Below are 19,647 nucleotides of genomic sequence, written 5' to 3'. Positions count from 1 at the left end.
TATGGTGGATCAGCAGCAGTTGCCCCCAACTCCTTTCCCTGGGGCAAGGTCTCTTGAACCCACGCTAGTATTGCTTTAGATGTAGTAAAACTTCTACTTTACAGTGGACCGTAATAAATCAAGGATGCATATTGCAATCTCTAGGCAACCTCTAAAAGAAAACTACAAAAATATATACCTAAATATTCAGCATAATCAAATAATAAAAAGCACCAGATTAGCAATATTTTTGAAAAGACAGTGCAAAGGAATAAAGGGGCAAAACAGATGGGAAAAACAAATGGTAAGATTAAGAGCAATTGCATCAGTAATTACATTAAATGTAAATGGACCAAAGTCAAAGAAAGACGTGAACATGTTAAATTAACACGAGCACCAACCATTTACAAGAGTTAATTTTGAAATTCCATGGTGTGCTTTGGCATATCTCAATAGTGGGAAGAAAAATCTTTTGAGAGAACATTTTAAATTGGATAATTTTACTCTGTACTAAAATGGAATTCAATTGAGAGGTCTTACAATTTTTCAGGATCTAAATACAGTGAAACATTCAAATGAATCTTACATACAATTTATTTGACAAGTTTTAACTTATAAATATATTTGCCAAAGAAAAGTACTCTGAAAGGAGGAATAAAGATAGTACCTGAGAAAACATTTGGCCTGAAATATTTACACATTTATTTATGAAAAAACAGAATTTAGATTATCCTTCATTTAGCAAATTATTCTGAGCTTACTTGATAGCTCAGCATCAATAGAGAATATTTTCTCAATTAACAGTCTGTGACCAGTAGAGAAAGCCAACTGAAGTGTCTGCAACTTCAAATTTATTAATGACGACAAAACTTTGAAGAAGATTTCAGTTTTATGAAGAGACAAAAAAGATAAATTTCATGGAAAGAGAAGTGGCAAAGCAATGGATTAAGTGCATGAATACATATCAAGAATAATGGGCTTAATATAATTTTAGTGTTTAGATGACCAACATAAAGAGGTTTATCTTATTTTGCTTTAATGAACACAGACATGTGCTATTTTTCCCAAGAATTTTATTCTTTAAATTCATTTATTGATAGAACTATTTTATGTATCCAGCAATGCAATGTAATTATTTTCTTGATCCATAAATAAATACTTCAAAAATTCCATATTTTCATCATTTTTGTTGTCCCCATCACTCTCAGCACCGTCCTTGTTTGATGGTGTCCTTGGAAGCCCAGCATTGAAAATCGGGGTGATGGTGGTGGTGGCTTTGGGTGAGCCAACATATGTCACCATGATGAGGTGCCTGTCTCGGGCTCCATTCATTAGAAGGGAGCGAGTTAGAAATGAAATTGGGGGTGGCTGTGGTGAATCTGCCCCAGGCACATTGGTAGGTTAGGATTTACCCCCAGGAGGACTTTAGACTATAGAGTCCACCAAGTCCAGCCCAAGACCATTTCTCACTTGGAACAGTCAGCAGGGAAAGGCGAGGTGACAAGGTGTCACAGAGGACGTTGTGTTGGTGTCCAGAAAGCAGCACGCTAATGAATGCAATCTTGTTTATAAGCCGGATCAGACACTCCTCGTTATTCAAAGCCAGAAGAAGAAGGCAAGTCAGCAGTAAGGAGATACAGTATCAAGAGTCTGTCTGTAATGACGAAGATCAAACTTCATCTCACCACTAGTGAGTTCCTCTGTTATTTGAAAAGGTTACTCACCCCACTTGGAATTTCAAGTGGTAGTTTGATTGGATTTACAGTTTTTCTATCTTTATCTTTGGCAAACTGTCTGGATGCAAATGTCAAGATTGAAATGCCCAATAACTCAGATCTCTAGATCCAGCAAACAGGAAAATATGAAGATATTTTTAATTAAATTCCTACTTTTTAATTAAAGTGATGGATAGAGCATCTTAGCAAAAGCATTCTACTCCCTCTCTCTCCTTCTAACAAACATCTTAAGCATTAGGGAAAAGGAAAAACACTTCAATATTACTTTCTTTTCTCATGAGGCGCCACTGGCTACACTAGCTTGTATTTATTCTAGATCAACAGAACGACTGTCAAAAATAAGCTACAGAAATGAGCGGACAAGATTTAACAGTGAACACACATATACACGCTACTATATTTAAAATAGATCACTAACAAGGACCTGTCGTGTAGCACAGGGAACTCTGCTCAATATTCTGTAATAACCTAAATGGGAAAAGAATTTGAAAAAGAATAGATACATGTACATGTATAACTGAATCACTTTGCTGTACACCTGAAACAACACAACACTGTAAATCAATTATTATCCAATATAAAATAAAAATTAAAGGAAAATAATAAAATAAAATCAGATAAAATGGTCAAACACAAATGAGCACATTAGCAAAAGCCATGGATTGCGTGACCGAGTGACGTTATTTTAGTTCCCATGCTTCGGTTTTCATACTGTAAGAGCACTGTGTTTATGAATAGCGCCTGGATTAAACAGACGCGAGGGCTGGACACCCCTCCTCCTGTGGCTGTTAGCCATACAGCGTGGCTCCACGTGTGGGTTCGGGGAGGGGGAGGGGTGGAAGAAAGCCAGGACCGTGGGGTCAGGGCCCCTGGGTGAATCCCAAGACTCCATCTGAGGCTCTGTGATGCAGGGTGTTGAGTGAATTCCCCCGTCTCTGTTTCTCTGCAGAGTCATGCCGATGCTACGGGATGCTTTACCTAGAGCCTGAGCTCAGTCTTAGGCACATTGTAAGGGCCCAGCTCCCAGAGCTCTCACTCACTCCCAGGTGCTCATGGAAGGCGTCCCAGGAATCCTGGGGGCTGGTAGAAGGCCCATCCTGCAGAAGCGGTTGCCCCATTCACAGGTGCTGAGTGCTCTGCTCAAGTGGCCTAGAGACAGATGACCTCGGGGGACCCAGGAGCCACTCCCAGGCCCTGCTGGCTGAGCGTCCCGGCTGAGAGCTTACAAATGGACATTTCCTTCAATCCATACACTAGCCCGAGGGCGGGCAGCCAGAACTAGCACCGTCCAGGCACTGGCACTAGAAAGTTATTGATCTTGAGCAGGTCATTTTTCTGTGCCTCAGTTTCCTTGCTGGTAAAACAAAGGGGTTGACTCAGAGCCCGCACGTTCTCCTTCACGCACCCCAGAACCCCAGCCAATATTAAGCTATCTATACGTATACAATGAAAATAATTGTTGTTTTTCTAAAATTGGAAGGTCACAACCTACGCATAGTCTTTTCGAGGAGGATAACCTCAGTTATCCTGTTACCTGTTGGAATTCCAACAGCACTCCATTACACAGATGTTCTATAATACCTCTCTCTACAAAAACCCCAGAGAAGCCAGGCCTGTGAAGAGCAGAGCTATTACAGAGAACAGAGAGAGGTGTTACTCATGACCAGCCAGTAAATTCGAAGGAGTAGGGCCCAAGCTCAATTCCGCATAGTAAGTGAGCATTGCCTAATTAAAAGCTCTTTTATAAATGGCGCCATTAAACCAGCTGTGGCTACCGATCTTGGGAGTGTTTCCACTACGGGGCACTATTACGGGCCCTAAGCAGTGCCTCTGGAACACGACTGAGAGTTCACAAACCCAGCGAGGACCCGTGCTCCCGTCTCCAGCCAATTTTCAGAGCGCTGCGAAAAATACAGTAATGCAGGATGTGCTTTTCCCCCAGACTGGCTGTTGCCATTTTGTCGACGGGGATTGAATAGGTTAGCAGAGGGAGCTTGTGTAGAAAGAGCTGGGGCGTGTGGCTGAGGAATGGGGTGGGTTATTAGGCCACCAGGGAATCAGAGTCAGGCCCGGCGGTCAACCCTGTTACCTGCAGGGCTGAGGGGCCTCTGCAGGAGGAGGGGGGCCCGCGGCCCTGGGACAGAGCCTCTGACTCCACCCCTGGACTCCTCCCCACGCCCACCTGGCTCCTGGAGCAGAGCCATCCCCTGTGGAACTGAACGGAAGGAAAAGAATCACCTCTCCCCTCAGTTTCTCAGCTGGCCGGGGGACAGGGGGCGGTTCACAATAACACAGACAAGAGAGCTGGGGCCTCACGTGCTGGGTACCCTTCTTTTGCGCCCCCATGCTGCCTAACCCGAGGAGGGAACTCCCAGAGCAGGCAGCCCAGCCTCACTGTGTCCCTTCTTTCTGTAGGGAGAGCGACTTGCCTGAAAGGTGAGTCTGGGGCAGGAACCACGTGTGCTGGGCTCAGCTCAGCCCTGCACCTCCCTCTCTCTTGCAGAAGCCGGACCCTCTGATACTGGCCCGGCCCAGTCCACACCGGGCCCGGGCCGGGTTCCTTCAGCGGGGATTTCTGTGTCTTGAGCCTGAGACGTGAGGCCGATCCCTCTGGGCTTACAGGGGCCTCTGCGTCAGTGAATCTGATAAAGTCAGTGGATCAGCTTAGCCTAAGGAACCAGGCCAAGGAAGCACATGCGGACATGAGGCCAGGTGCCCAGGGATAGTAACACCCAGAGCAGGGGTACAAGAAGACCGAGCTCTCGGGCCGGGCTGCACCTGCTGTGATCAGGTAGCTCAAGGACCAGGAGGGGCCCGGTTCTTCCAGGTGCTCTAGCCCTACTGGGAATGCACCCAGGTTAAGGCAGTGAGTGGAGGATCCGCCACTGCTCCTACCTGCCCACGTGGCGCTTCGTAAGCACCCTCCCCATCCACCAGCTGCCCTCCCCTGCCTGGGCTTGCTACATCATCCAGCTACTAAAATGGCTGCATTTCCTCAGAGCAGGGCTCTGAAGGGCTTACGTCATCTTCTCCCTAGACCACGGTTTAATCACTGGAATCTCTGCAGCTACATAACCATCACCCCAAAAGGGACCCCTTCCCCTCTTTTGTTTTAAATACGCTCTTTTATCGAAATTTAACGTCCATGTTGGAAAGTGCCGACTCAGAAGTCTATGGCCGGTTGGATTTTTTACAAAATGAACACACCAGTTGAAACACCTCCAGGTAAAGAGAATAGAGCATCTCTGGCAATGCAGAGTCCCGGGGCCTCCCCAGCCACACCTCCCCTCCTCCCCCAGGAGTAAATTTTCTCCTGACTTTGACATCATACTTGAATTCTGCCTGATCTGTCATGGGCGTGAATGGAAAGACAGCCTTCGTCCTTTGGGGTCTGAGCCCTCTTGCTTGGCCCCTCTCTGTAAGAGTCGGCCTGTCAGGGTGCACCTGCCGTCTACTCACTTTATTTCTGTTAGGAATGTAATGGGATGCCACCACGTACTTATGCTACTGGGCTTTTCTTTCATGTGCATTTTCAGGGTGCACAGGTGGAAGAGCTTCTTCTGGGTGTCTACCTGGGAGAGTCCTCCTGGGACAGAGGCTCCGTGTCCCACTGCGGGAGGGACCCTCACTCTTTCTAAAGTGGTTGCACCAGTTTGGGCTGCCCATCCTCGCCGGCCTTGGTGAGCGCCCTCTGCATCTATCTGAGCCTGGTTTTACTTTGTAGATGATGAAAATGAGGCTGAGCATGTCCCTTGCTCATGGCCACGTGCATACCCACTGCTGTGAGCAGTGTGGTCCAGCCTCTTGCCCGTCCTGCCGACTTTCCTCATGAGGGGAAGGAACATCTTACACACTCTGCATCTGAGTCATGGGCTACGTGTCCTGCAAATGTTGTTTCCCACTCTCCTGTCTTTAAAACTGCGGTTTTATTGTTTTGTTTCTATCTTCTTCAATTTTTTATATATCTTTCTCCTTTCTCGCCTTACTTACTGTTAATTTTCTTTTTTTAATTTCCCTTTCCCTTCCATTAGATCCCTCATCGTACATCCCTTTACTCTTCTTTTAATTTTTATTTATTTATTTTTGGCACGTTAGGTCTTCGTTGCTGCACGCAGGCTTTCTCTAGTTGCAGTAAGCAGAGGCTACGCTTCGTTGCGGTGCTTGGACTTCACATTGCAGTGGCTTCTCTTGTCACGGAGCACAGGTTCTAGTCATGCAGGCTTCAGTAGTTGTGGCACGTGGGCTCAGTAGTTGTGGCTCACGGGCTCTAGAGCACAGGCTCGGTAGTTGTGGCGCACGGGCTTAGCTGCTCCACGGCATGTGGGATCTTCCCAGACCGGGGCTTGAACCTGTGTCCCCTGCATTGGCAAGCGGATTCTTTTTTTTTTTTTTCCAGTTACTCTTTCTTATTTATTTATTTATTTTTGAATTTTTGAATTTTATTTTATTTATTTTTTATACAGCAGGTTCTTATTAGTTATCTATTTTATACATATTAATGTACATATGTCAATCCCAATCTCCCAATTCATCACACCACCACCACCACCCCGCCCCCACATTCCCTCCTTGGTGTCCATACGTTTGTTCTCTACATCTGTGTCTCAATTTCTGTCTTGCAAACCAGTTCATCTGTACCATTTTTCTAAGATCCACATATAGCATTAATATCTGATATTTGTTTTTCTCTTTCTGACTTACTTCACTCTGTTTGACAATCTCTAGATCCACCCACGTCTCTGCAAATGACCCAATTTCGTTCCTTTTTATGGCTGAGTAATATTCCATTGTATATATGTACCACATCTTCTTTATCCATTTGTCTGTTGATGGGTATTTAGGTTGCTTCCATGACCTGGCTATTGTAAATAGTGCTGCAATGAACATTGGGGTGCATGTGTCTTTTTGAATTATGGTTTTCTCTGGGTATATGCCCAGTAGTGGGATTGCTGGGTCATATGGTAATTCTATTGTTAGTTTTTTAAGGAAACTCCATACTGTTCTCCATGGTGGCTGTATCAATTTTCATTCCCACCAACAGTGCAAGAGGGTCCCCTTTTCTCCACACCCTCTCCAGCATTTGTTTTTTGTAGATTTTCTGATGGTGCCCATTCTAACTGGTGTGAGGTGATACCTCATCGTAGTTTTGATTTGCATTTCTCTAATAATTAGTGATGTTGAGCAGCTTTTCATGTGCTTCTTGGCCATCGGTATGTCTTCTTTGGAGAAATGCCTATTTAGGTCTTCTGCCCATTTTTTGATTGGGTTGTTTGTTTTTCTCATATTGAGCTGCATGAGCTGTTTGTATATTTTGGAGATTAATCCTTTGTCCATTGATTCATTTGCAAATATTTTCTCCCACTCTGAGGGTTGTCTTTTTGTCTTGTTTGTAGTTTCCTTTGCTGTGCAAAAGCTTTTAAGTTTCATTAGGTCCCATTTGTTTATTTTTGTTTTTATTTCCATTACTCTAGGAGGTGGATCAAAAAAGATTTTGCTGTGATTTATGTCAAAGAGTGTTCTTCCTATGTTTTCCTCTAAGAGTTTTATAAAGTCCAGTCTTACATTTAAGTCTCTAGTCCATTTTGAGTGTATTTTTGTGTATGGTGTTAGGGAGTGTTCTAATTTCATTCTTTTACATGTAGCTGTCCAGTTTTCCCAGCATCACTTATTGCAGAGCCTGTCTTTTCTCTATTGTATATCCTTGCCTCCTTTGTCATAGATTAGTTGACCATAGGTGTGTGGGTTTATTGCTGGGCTTTCTATCCTGTTCCATTGATCTATATTACTGTTTTTGTGCCAGCACCATATTGTCTTGATTATTGTAGCTTTGTAGTATAGTCTGAAGTCAGGAAGTCTGATTCCTCCAGCTCCGTTTTCTTCCCTCAAGACTGCTTTGGCTATTCGGAGTCTTTTGTGTCTCCATACAAATTTTAAGATTTTTTTGTTCTAGTTCTGTAAAAAACGTCACTGGCAATTTGATTGGGATTGCATTGAATCTGAAGATTGCTTTGGGTAGTATAGTCATTTTCACAATATTGATTCTTCCAATCCATGAACATGGTATATCTCTCCATCTGTTTGTGTCATCTTTGAGTTCTTTCATCAGTGCCTTATAGTTTTCTGAGTACAGGTCTTTTACCTCCTTAGGTAGGTTTATTCCTAGGTATTTTATTCTTTCTGTTGCAATGGTGAATGGGATTGTTTCCTTAATTTCTCTTTCTGATCTTTCGCTGTTAGTGTATAGGAATGAAAGAGATTTCTGTGCATTAATTTTGTATCATGCAACTTTACCAGATTCATTGATTAGCTCTAGTAGTTTTCTGGTGGCATCTTTAGGATTCTCTATGTATATTATCATGTCATCTGTAAACAGTGACACTTTTACTTCTTCTTTTCCAGTTTGGATTACTTTTATTTCTTTTTCTTCTCTGATTGCCATGGCTAGGACTTCCAAAACTATGTTGAATAATAGTGGCAAGAGTGGACATCCTTGTCTTGTTCCTGATCTTAGAGGAAATGCTTTGAGTTTTTCACCATTGAGAATGATGTTTGCTGTGGGTTTTTCATATATGGCCTTTATTATGTTGAGGTAGGTTCCCTCTATGCTCACTTTCTGGAGAGTTTTTAACATAACTGGGTGTTGAATTTTGTCAAAAGCTTTTTCTGCATCTATTGAGATGATCATATGGTTTTTCTTCTTCAGTTTGTTAATATGGTGTATCACATTGATTTGCGTATATTGAAGAATCCTTGCATCCCTGAGATAAATCCCACTTGATCATGGTATATGATCCTTTTAATCTGTTGTTGGATTCTGTTTGCTAGTATTTTTTTTGAGGATTTTTGCATCTATATTCATCAGTGATATTGGTTTGTAATTTCCTTTATTTATAGTATCTTTGTCTGGTTTTGGTATCAGGGTGACAGTGGCCTCACAGAATGAGTTTGGGAGTGTTCCTTCCTCTGTAATTTTTTGGAAGAGTTTGAGAAGGATAGGTGTTAGCTCGTCTCTAAATGTTTGATAGAATTCACCTGTGAAACCATCTGGTCCTGGACTTTTGTTTGTTGGAAGATTTTTAATCACAGTTTCAATTCCATTACTTGTGATTGGTCTGTTCATATTTTCCATTCCTTCCTGGTTCAGTCTTGGAAGGTTATACCTTTCTAAGAATTTGTCCATTTCTTCCAGGTTGTCCATTTTATTGGCATAGAGTTGCTTGTAGTAGTCTCTTAGGATGCTTTGTATTTCTGCAGTGTCTGTTGTAACTTCTCATTTTTCATTTCCAATTTTCTTGATTTGAGTCCTCTCCCTCTTTTTCTTGATGAGTCTGGCTAAAGGTTTATCAATTTTGTTTATCTTCTCAAAGAAACAGCTTTTAGCTTTATTGATCTTTGCTATTGTTTTCCTTGTTTTTATTTCACTTATTTCTGTTCTGATCTTTCTGATTTCTTTCCTTCTACTAACTTTGGGTTTTGTTTATTCTTCTTTCTCTAGCTCCTTTAGGTGTAAGTTTAGATTGTTTGAGATTTTTCTTGTTTCTTGAGGTAGGCTTGTATTGCTATAAACTTCCCTCTTAGAACTGCTTTTGCTGCATCCCATAGGTTTTCAATCATCGTGTTTTCATTGTAATTTGTCTCTAGGTATTTTTTTTATTTCCTCTTTGATTTCTTCAGTGATCTCTTGGTTATTTAGTAGTGTATTGTTTAGCCTTCATGTGTTTGTGTTTTTTACGTTTTTTTTCCCTGTAATTGATTTCTAATCTCATAGTGTTGTGGTCAGAAAAGATGCTTGATATGACTTCAGTTTTCTTAAATTTACCAGGGCTTGATTTGTGACCCAAGATGTGATCTATCCTGGAGAATGTTCTGTGTGCACTTGAGAAGAAAGTAATTAATAATAATAAATAATTAATCTGCTGTTTGTGGATGGAGTGTCCTATAAATACAATTAAATCTATCTGGTCTATTGTGTCACTTAAAGCTTGTGTTTCCTTATTAATTTTCTGTCTGGATGATCTGTCCATTGGTGTAAGTGAGGTGTTAAAGTCCCCCATTATTATTGTGTTACTGTCGATTTCCTCTTTTATAGCTGTTAGCAGTTGCCTTATGTATTGAGGTGCTCCTATGTTGGGTGCATATATATTTATAATTGTCATATTTTCTTCTTGGATTGATCCCTTGATCATTATGTAGTGTCCTTCCTTGTCTCTTGTAACATTCTTTATTTTAAAGTCTATTTTATCTGATATGAGTATTGCTACTCCAGCTTTCCTTTGATTTCCATTTGCATGGAATATCTTTTTCCAGCCCTCACTTTCAGTCTGTATGTGTCCCTAAGTCTGAAGTGGGTCTCTTGTAGACAGCATATATATGGGTCTTGTTTTTGTATCCATTCAGCGAGCCTGTATCTTTTGGTTGGAGCATTTAATCCATTCACATTTAAGGTAATTATTGATATGTATGTTCCTATTACCATTTTCTTAATTGTTATGGGTTTGTTTTTGTAGCTTCTTTTCTTTTCTTGTGTTTCCCACTTAGAGAAGTTCCTTTAGCATTTGTTGTAGAGCTGGTTTTGTGGTGCTGAATTCTCTTAGCTTTTGTTTGTCTGTAAAGCTTTTGATTTCTCCGTTGAATCTAAATGAGATCCTTGCCAGATAGAGTAATCTTGGTTGTAGGTTCTTTCCTTTCATCACTTTAAATATATTATGCCACTCCCTTCTGGCTTGTAGAGTTTCTGCTGAGAAATCAGCTGTTAACCTTATGGGGATTCGCTTGTATGTTATTTGTCATTTTTCCCTTGTTGCTTTCAATAATTTTTCTTTGTCTTTAATTTTTGTCAATTTCATTACTATGTGTCTCGGCATGTTTCTCCTAGGGTTTATCCTGTATGGGACTCTGCAATTCCTGGACTTGGGTGGCTATTTCCTTTCCCATGTTTGGGAAGTTTTCAACTATAATCTATTCAAATATTTTCTCAGGTCCTTTCTCTCTCTCTTCTCCTTCTGGGACCCCTATAATGTGAATGTTGTTGCGTTTAATGTTATCCCAGAGGTCTCTTAGGCTGTCTTCCTTTCTTTTCATTCTTTTTTCTTTATTCTGTTCTACAGCAGTGAATTCCACCATTCTGTCTTCCAGGTCACTTATCCGTTCTTCTGCCTCAGTTATTCTGCTATTGATTCCTTCTGGTGTATTTTTCATTTCAGTTATTGTATTGTTCATCTCTGTTTGTTTGTTCTTTAATTCTTCTAGGTGTTTGTTAAACATTTCTTGCATCTTCAATCTTTGCCTCCATTCTTTTTCTGAGGTCCTGGATCATCTTCACTATCATTATTCTGAATTCTTTTTCTGGCAGGTTGCCTATCTCCACTTCATTTAGTTGTTTTTCTAGGGTTTTATCTGGTTCCTTCATCTGGTACAAAGTCCTCTGCCTTTTCACTTTGTCTATCTTTCTGTGAATGTGGTTTTTCTTCTACAGGCTGCAGAATTGTAGTTCTTCTTGCTTCTGCTGTCTTCGCTCCCGGGAGGTGGATTCTTAACCACTGAGCCACCAGGGAAGTCCCTACTCTTCTTTTAGAGGTTACCTAAGGCTTAGAGATTTAAAAATGTATCTAAAATTAATTAGTATTTTCAACACAATGCAAAGGACTGAGACTCTTAGGCTCCATTAACTTGCACATTGCTGTTGCCCTGTTTTTAACTCTGCATCCATTTTAACCCTTTTAACAGGACATGATCATCGTTGTTGTTCTAAACACTCAGTACTCACTCCGGTTGCCCCTGCATTTACCCTTTTCTGTTATTCGTTCTTTCATTTCCATGTTCCCGCTGGGATAATTTTCCTTCTCCTGGGACAATTCCCTTTCACACTACCTTTAGTTCATGTGTTTTGATTGCAAGTTTTCTCAGACTTTATTTGGAAATGCCTCTCTGTTACCTTTACTTTTAGGGAGTACTTTCACTGGGCATAGAATTCTAAGTTGGTAATTATTTTCCTTTATTTTTGGAAGAAGTCATTCAATTGTCTTCTGACTTCAGTTTTTGTGCTGAGAAGGCAGCCGTCAGGTTTACTTCTTTGAAAATAATGCATCTTCCCCGCCACCCAGCCCAGGTTTTTTTCCCCCTAAATATTTTTAAATTATGGTAAAAGACACATAACATAAAATTTACCATTTTTAAGTGTACCATGCTGTGGTTTTAAATACATTCATATTGTTCTGCAACCATCACCATCCATCTCCAGAACTCTCTTCACCCTGCAAAACCAAAACTCTGTACTTATTAAACAATAAGTCCCTGTCCCCCAACCCTTGTTGCTTTCAATAATTTTTCTACTTTGAAAAGCCACCCAGCCACCATTCTACTTTCCATATCTATGATTTTGTCTACTCTACTTCCTCATATAAGTGGAATCACATAGTATTTGTCCTTCTGTGACTGTCTTATTTTACTTAGCTTAAAGTCCTCAAGGTTCATCCATGTTGTAGCAGGTGTCAGAATTTCCTTCCTTTCTAAGGCTGAACAGTACTGCATTGTATTTATAGACCACATTTTGTTTATCAATTCAACTGTTGATGGACACCAGCATTCCACGTTTTAGCTATTGTGAATAATGCTGCTATGAACATGGGTGTTCAAATATCTCTTCAAGACTCTGCTTTTAATTATTTTGGGTATATACACAGAAGTTGGATTGCTGGATCATATGATAAATGTATTTTTAATTTTTTGAGGAACTGCCAATTCTGTTTTCCACAGCAGCTGCACCATTTTACCTTCCCACAAATAGTGCACAAGGGTTCCGACTTCTCCACATCCTTGCCAACACTTGCTATTTTCTAGTTTTGTGTGATTGTGTGTGTGTGTATGTTTTTCTTTTTTTTTCTTTTGTTTTTTGTAATAGTAGCCACCCTCATGGGTATGAAGTGACCCAAGTTTCTTTTAATGTTTTCTTTTCATCCCTGGTTTTCAGTAGTTTCACTATGTATGCCTAGATGTGGTTGTTTTTGTTTTTTAATTGTACTTGGGGTTTATAACATTTCTTTGTTCTATGGCCTGATGCTTTTAGTGTTTGGGGACTTGCTCAGCCAGTGTATCTTCAGAGTTGTTCTGTCCTAGTCTCTCTTTCCTCTGGGACTTTGATTGCAGGTATATTAGACTTTTTCACCATCTCACATGCATCTTTTATGTTCTTTTTCTGCATTTGTCATCCTTTTACTTTTCAGTGGGTCTTTCTGGGTATTTTCTACTGGCCCACCTTCCAGTTCACTAATCTCTTTCACTGTGTCTGATTTACTATTAAATCCATCTAATGCCTTCTTTCTTTTGCCATTTTATCTCCCAGTCCTAGTACTTCCATTTTATTCTTTTTCATAATTTTTAGCTCTTCATTGAAATTTTCTGTGTAATTAGCTATTTTTTCAATACATTAGTCAGCGATGTTAAAGTCTGTAATAGCTCCTGTGTCTGTATCTTCTCTAAGTCTGTTTCCATTATTTGTTTTTCTTGCCTGGATTTTGGTCATTTAGTATTGTCTCTGGCATGTCTGGTAATTTTTGACTGAATGTTTGATAGTAAGTATAAAATATTTCAGGCATAGTTTGAGGTTCTGGATTAGATTATCTTCCTTCAAAGAGACTTTTTCGGCTTCTGGTGGCTAGTTAACAGGGAGGGACGTTTGCCTCCACCACTTGGAGTTGAGCTGAGTGGACCTTTGGGAAGACTGATTGGCCTAGTGGACTCTGGCTGGTGCTGGAATTCCTACCAGGCCCTTCATCTCTGGGAGACAATTTTCTCTGTTTGTTGTCATCAGCTCCTTGGGTTTCTGAGGCTTGAGCCTCTCAGCTGGGGTCTTCTGCTCAGTTTATCAGTCTTTGGGGCCAATGCTGGTGAATAACTCAAGGGAGGAAGAAGAGCCAATGTTGCACTCGTTTCTGCGGGTTTTCCTTCCCGCCAGGATCTTGACCCTCGATTACTCTTTGTCTTGGCAGCTCTTCAGTACCTTTAAATTGATTTTTAAAATGTATTTTATCTAGATTTCTTGAAATGGTTCTCAGTGGCAGTGGTGAATGTGGTTCACTGTTATAAGAAGCAGACATTTTCCCTTTGACCTTTTAATGTCGATTTTAATGCACAGGTGGGTGATAACAATGAACTTCATCCCTTCTTCCTTTTTTCACAAGCTAGTGGACTATTAGACCGCCAATGGCAAATATTTGTTGAGCCTATCTGCAAGGTACAAGAGGTAAAGCAAATGACTCCTTTCTCACCTTTTCCCATGGAGCTTTCAGAGCATTAGGAAGAGGGGCAGATGCTTTGTAACAATTTAAAGACAGTTTTAGATCACATCATTCTGTTCTGTTTAAAAGGGAACGATAAATCTAAGTGACAATCCATTTAAAGGGCTGAGTCCAATTCCTAGCACGCTCCTGGTCATAGCTGACATCCTGGCCCTCCTTAGAGCTTGGCATTTCTGTCTCCTACCTTCAAAATTCTTCTAACAAGTTGTGATAAATTAGGAGTTTGGGATTAACAGATACACACTACTATATATAAGATAGATAAACAGCAAGGACCTACTGCATAGCACAGGAAACTATATTGAATATGTTGTAATAATCTATAATGGAAAAGAATCTGAAAAAGAACATATATATGTAGATAGATAGATAGATAGATATAGATATAGCGAATTCACTTTGCTGAACATCAGAAACTAACACAACATTCTAAATCAACTATACTTGAGTAAAAAAATTGTAAAAAAAAAAAAAATTTGAGAATTGCATGTGTCTCAACCGTTTCTTCAGATAGCCGAGACTTGAAATATGAGTTGTAACCAAGAACAAAGGAGAAGCAGAGTGCACACATCCTGAATTTCTCTTCTCTTCCCAACGTTGCAAAGTCAGAAGAAACCACATTTATCAAAAACCCAGGAGAGTTACACTGGACCCAGAACTTTTCTTTGCTCTCCTCTTCCATTTGAAACACAACAATGAATACGCAAAATGAAATACCTTAGAAACGTTTTTTACAGATAAATTGCCAAGGAGAAAAGATATGCATGGGAGATCTAAAGATTGAAAGGGACTTAAAAAACATCAGCGAACACACTGTGTTAACCTCATTTGGATTCTGGTTCAAACAAAATATTAAAAGATTAAATTGACATATATGAGGCAATTGAAAATTTGAACACTGACTTGGTATTTGATAATACTAAGAAGTTTTTTAACATAACCACAATACCATTATCATGCCCCCAGAATATGAGTCCTTATCTCTTAGAAATACACATGGAGATGATTGCAGAAGAGATTTTATGATGTCTTGGATTTGCTTCTAAATAATATGGAGCAAGAGGGAAGTAGGAGGGAGCTTAGATTAAAAAAAAGAGAAAAAGATTACCCATGGGTAGATACTTGAATGCTCTAAAAGGTTAAAAATAGACCCAGAATAAGTATTTCTATGACTTCTGTCTTTCTGGATCAACTACTGCTTTGCCTTATCTCTTCTTGTTTCCGTCTTTAAATTTCCTGAGTAAACCATCAGCTTCTGTACTAACTCCCCACGGCAAGCAATAAGTTGGGTGATATCGTCTCAGGCAATCAAAGTCCTCATTTCATTTATCTCTTTTCCCATTAAGAGAATGAGTCTCCCTTCTCCACAGTTTCCCCCATACCTCAGAGCCAAGGGAGAGACGGTTACGATTCGAGGCAGGATTTCTTTGATCCCCAGATGCTCACTAAGCACCCAACCACTAGGGTTACTAAGGCAAGCACTGAAGCTGGAAGAGCAGACCTCATTGTTGTGAGGAGACGGGGACAAAACATAAACTCTATGTCTGGGGTTGGAATTCCCGCTGAAAAGTTGGTCCTATATGGAAAGACCCTAACCCTAAACCTAATCCACCCCGTCACTTGTTGGAGACAGAACAGTGTGTATGTGGCAGGGGGAGGGTCCTGGGTTCAAGCCGCAGCATCCTTGGATGTTCACCCGCCACGTGACCCAGGGAAAGCAGTTAACCCGCCTGAGCATCAGATTCCCCATTTGGAAAATGAAGCCAACGTTCTTCCCCGGCTTTCTTCCCTAAAGCGAACTAAGGTCAGAGGAATTAAACCCCAGGAAAGAATTTAGAAAACTTTCGAGCGAAGCATTGGAAGAAGGGGAGGGGCCATTACAGGAATCTAGAAGCCTTGGGTCAGTACAAACGGTGCCTGAGGAACGTGGGCTTGATTCTAGCTGCTTAGGGAAAAGAAATCAATTGTAACCGAAGACAGAAGTTTTCGGTGTCGGAGCCTTTACATGGCACTTGGGCAGAGCCCACCCTTATCCAAGGCAGGAAAGCCGGTCTCGGGTGTCCCACCTCATCTCTGCTCCCCCTGAAACAGCAACGCCACAGCAGGCTCATTGGCTGACCCCTGCCTGCATCTTCTCTAGTTTGGTGACGGCATCTCAATCCCTGTGCGTGGTCTGCCCCGTGAACCCGACCTTAGCCGACTCAGCTAAAGAGACGGGGTGAAAAGCTCCCCTCAGCTCACGCTGGCAGGCTCACCAGCTTCTTCCCAATGCAGGAGGGTCCTCCTGTTGGCCCACTGGTTTTCCACTGACTCAGAAGCCAGTGAGGCACTGGTCATGCTTTGGGCAGTACAATCCCCCGACAGTCTCCATCCCACTCTCCCGCTTTGTGAAATGATCCACTAGAACAAAGCCTGGAATAAGGCACCTGCCCCTTGCCCGGCAGCATCTCCCCAGGGAAATACTCACGGAAAAGTCCTGGGGGCTGGGCGTGTTGGTCAGTGGTCCACCAGAGGGATTTCTATCATCCGCAGCTGTGACCACAGAGATGCGATAGCAAAGCACACAGAGAGAAGGGAATTGGGGGGCGACGTCCTCCCCCATCTGTGCTTCCCTCCCTCAGAGAGGCGGCCTTTGGGTGGGGTGATGGGGTAAGACCCTCAGGTGGAGCCGCAGTCTGCAGGGAGGTGTGAGAGCCACTCTCCGGGCCACGCCAACCTTCTCGCGTCTACACGCACGCAGGGACTGTTCTCTGTCTCACCTCCTGGCTGGGAGGGACGGGAACTGTGGGTGGGTGGAGATGCCGCCCGGGAGCGGGCAGCTGGCCAGAGGAAGGGCCAGAGCCTGGACACAGTCTGCCAAAAGATAACTATAAACCTTCCAGTCACCTGGGAGGAGACTCCATTCTTCCTGTGAGATGGCTGAGGGGTAGGGGCGCAGGGCTGCCTGGGGGCAGGATGGCCCTTTTATCTGCTCCAGACCCCGGTCTTCCGGTGGGGCAGGTAAACACCTCCCCCAGATGAGCTGCAAGGGGAGGTTCTCAGGGCGGCCGGGGCACAGCGGGCGGGCCAGGGGAGCCACTCACCACGCCTGGGCAAGCAGTTTCCCTTCAAGGACCCGTCTGCGTGAGCAAAGGGCTCTGCAGCATCCACAGTGAGGACATGACCTCAAGATGCAGGGGAAGAGCTCGCTTAGAACCACGTCTATATAACACACGGATGTGTGTGCGTGAATATATATAGTATTGAGTCTCTGTTCACACCAGGATGCAGGCGATTTTTAGAAAGCATCTGCTCTGTGTCTCAGTTAAATTCGAGGAACTCTATGGGAAGAAATGAGGAGGGAGATGGTGAAGTGACAGACTGAAATGAAAGTGCAACTGGCTGAGCGGCAGGCAGGGCTCACCAAGCAGACAGGAAGGGAAGCAGAAGTGCACCAGGAGACGAGGAGGGGGACCCCAGGGGGTGGACGGGGCAAACCACGGAACTCATGTCGGGACGCAGAGCAAAAGGGCAAAGATGAGATAAAAGGCACCACGATGGAGAAGACGGTGGCGTGAAAGATACAGGACATCCACCCTGGGGATGGTCACTCCCAGAGAAAATGGAAGGAGAGTGGCACACGGGACGGTCAGCACAGCCGCCCTGAGCCCGAGCGTGGCCTGAACCCGGCCTCCCATAAAAGGTCACGCCAAGTCTGAGGACAAATTGTGAAGGGATACAAACGCCTCCGGGTATCCCATACTCTCATTTGGGTTTAAAAATATAGAAGTGGGCACAGGAAGGGGACAGACATGTCTCAACGACTCGGCCATGAGCCGACTGGTGAGATTAGCGTCCAGTCTTTGCCTTAGAGGCATGTTGGCGTAAAGACACTGACCCTTTACCTATCACCCCAGCCCTGCCCTTCCCCGTGACCCACGTGAATTGCTCTTATGATTAGAAATAGAGAGTTTTACAGCTGGGCTCCAGCTCCTGCAAACCAAACACATGATCCTTGGATTCTCCCCACTTCCAGCACCCCACCCCCGAGTCACCCCCATGCCAGTGCAGGCCGGCTGGCTGTGCAATTCCTAGTTATCATTCCTTCCCCAGGACAACCCTTGTCCCCACTGCCTGGTGAACTCCTTCTCATCCTCCACAGCCCCCTCCAAGGACACCTCCTCCGTGAAGCCCTCCCTGATGTCCACCAGGTCTCCCCTACGCGTGCCACACTCCCATGGTGGGTCTGAGCCCAGGAGTCATCAGCATGAGGTGGGCTCTCCCCGCTCCCCCGGGACCTGGCACTGGCTATTCCTGCTCAGCTTCTCAACGTTGTCACTGAATTGCACGGGGTGTAAAGTTGCAGGTCTGCATTTTTCCTTTGGACCGAGTCACACACACACACCAGGCATCTGTACACCCACCTTCACTCACTGCTGCCGTGGCCCAGGAAGAGCAGTACAGCCTCTAAGCATCACAGTTCTTCACAAGATCAGGAAGAACAGCGACCCCAGACTCCAGCTGGCGGGCTACTGCCTGGTTTCTGGGGTCTCCACCTTGGAGTCAGTCCTCTCCAGGAACACCTTGGCTGTGACCCCCCCTGAAGCCCACTGCCGTGCAGGCAACAGCATCTCTGAAGTGACAGAGGGAATGTTGACACGGGGGGTGCCGAGGGAAAGGGGACAGATGGCCTGCCATCCAGAGGGAAGGGAACAAGTTAAAGACAGCTGAGGACGGAACTGAGCTGCGGTCACGTGTCACCAGAGAGGGACAGATGTAAACGCCAATGAGAACGGGCTCATCCAGGAAGCGAGACGCTGTCTGGAGGCTGTCAAGCTGCACTCACACAGCTCCGGTTGGTTTGGAAGAGACCCTGGGCTTATTCACTACCTTGAGTGCCAGGAGGGGAAGGTGGCTTGTGCAGGTGACAGGTGTGTCCTAGTGGATATGCCGCTGCCTTGACACCATGGCCTGTGAAGGCCAGAAGACCTCAAGCCACAACCTGGTCACCCTCACGTGTGCCGCCCCTTCCCCAGAGCCAGCCCTGGAATGGTCCCAAGGACACACCTGGAACCTGCAGCTCTACGTGGCCCGCAGAGCTTGTGGAGTCCACCTCCGTCTGCCCCGGCACGTTCATGTCCAGCATTTCATCTGCTCGGTACAGCAGGGAGATGGTGTCACAGGGGAAACAGAGGAACCACTGTTCGAGGACACGGGGCCAGGATGACAGGTGACACTGGGCGCGACTACTGACCGGTCTCCAAAGCTGGGCATCCCCCCTCCCCTCTCTGAGCCTGGGTTTCACTCCCTGTGAAACACAAGGGCTGCCTTCCAGAACCTCCAAGATACGATGCTCAGTCCTGATTTAAAAATGAAGGAGCTGAGACCCCTGTTTCACTGGGTCTTGCTGGAAGGTGGTGGCAGGACCGGGCTGAAGAGGGGACGCCTGGCTGTTTGCCCAAAGCACCCAAGCTTTGCAAGGGGCGCCAGGAGGATGAAGAGGTCTGGGAGCTGCAGGCCTGGAGGAACTGCCGGTCTGACTTTGCCTGAGGCTGAGAGGAGGAACGGGGAGGCCGCAGGCCCTCGGGGAGAAGAGAACACACCTCCCACCTAGATAACACTCTCCCTCTGCTCTGTACGCACTCCAGTGCAAGAAC

The 19,647-nt window shown here is 44.0% G+C and overlaps 1 long non-coding RNA gene across 1 annotated transcript in view; it reads right to left on the bottom strand.

The window, feature by feature from the left end:
- LOC132597555 (uncharacterized) overlaps positions 1–18,693 on the bottom strand; it is a 41,312-nt gene extending 22,619 nt beyond the window's left edge. Inside the window, exon 1 of the long non-coding RNA XR_009564450.1 lies at positions 18,415–18,693. This is a non-coding gene — a long non-coding RNA (uncharacterized lncRNA). The remainder of the gene's footprint in view (positions 1–18,414) is intronic.
- Positions 18,694–19,647: the final 954 nt, after the last annotated feature.

Source organism: Globicephala melas, chromosome 7 (assembly GCF_963455315.2).
Source record: "Globicephala melas chromosome 7, mGloMel1.2, whole genome shotgun sequence".
NCBI lineage: Eukaryota > Metazoa > Chordata > Mammalia > Artiodactyla > Delphinidae > Globicephala > Globicephala melas.
This window is presented reverse-complemented; position numbering and strand designations above follow the sequence as displayed.